The following is a 1,255-nucleotide window of genomic DNA, read 5'->3' as shown; positions in this document are numbered from 1 at the left end:
CAACACTGTAGTCACGTGACTTGGAGCATCCTTTCCCGGGATAAGTGGCTCAGATTAAAAGCATCTCTGGTCCCTTTTCATAGAACAAACATTTGGGAGGGTAAAACCTGTTAGAAGAACGACACTGCCATATGGCAAAGTGCTTTTGATAAATCATAAATCCATCATAGTCTGTCTTTATTACATTTTCTTTTAAAACAAGAACAAATAAACTCGAATATGGACGAGAGAGAGAGAGAGAGAGAGAGAGAGAGAGAGAGAGAGAGAGAGAGAGAGAGAGAATTGGGGGGGATCTCGTTTACCCTGAAGAGGGAGGTTAAAATAACCCTCACAGATGTTCGTTGGGGCAGCCAGCAGATAAAAATGCGTTGTAAACGTTTCAAAGGGAAATATTTGACGAGCAAATATTAGTCTATGTGAAAACCCACACCAGGCTCGTCTTTGGGCCTGTTTAATGACTAATTGAACATCATTAGTTTGGTCCACACAGATCGAAGTGCCACCAAAATAAAGGCTTGGATTTTAAAATGCCATATGGTCCAAATTATACATTAACCCTGAGTTACAGGACAATAATACTCTCTGTGTATAATCAGCCAGGTTACGTGGAGGTCAGCCATTTTAGACACCATCATCTCCTTGCCAACCGAGCCACAGGACAAATAAGGAGACCCATTTTATTTATTACCAGGGTGAGGGGGTGATGTAGTCATTGATTTATAGTGCTTTATTGCATCTGCTGTGCGTGTGTGTGAAACCAGATTTATTCAAGTACACGTGTTGCGTTGCTCTGACAGAATTGCACAATCCTGGTGCGTAAATCCGAGCTCTCGCCAGAAGGAGGGGCCGGAGGTTTAAGAGGTTAAGTCGTACCAGAAAATATGTGGAAACCTTATTTACTCACCCTACGCGATTGTCTTGCACATCAAACGCGTTTATCAAAGATTAAAGTTGCCAAATATCTTGGAAAAATGAGAGAAATTCAGCCGCGTAAAAGGAGTTGCCAAAACCTCTCCGTTGCGCACCGACGTACCCTGTGCGCAACGGAGCCGCACATCTAGCAGTTTTCACCTCTCTTTTAGTAAATCATGATGAATTGATTTATTACCTGTGCATTTCTACTACCATCACTTACTTTAACTTCTGTCTGCAACACCTGGTTTGCACATTGACGCCATCCAATCACTGACGCTTGTTTTTTGGAACAAGAGCGCAATAATAATGCGACGAGACGCCGACGGAATGATTTAAGAAT

Source organism: Aulostomus chinensis, chromosome 4 (genome assembly GCF_037954235.1).
Source record: "Aulostomus chinensis isolate RoL2024-O1b breed Wild chromosome 4, RoL_Achi_v1.0, whole genome shotgun sequence".
Classification (NCBI taxonomy): domain Eukaryota; kingdom Metazoa; phylum Chordata; class Actinopteri; order Syngnathiformes; family Aulostomidae; genus Aulostomus; species Aulostomus chinensis.
The sequence above is the reverse complement of the archived record's forward strand: the minus strand, read 5'-3'. Positions refer to the sequence as shown.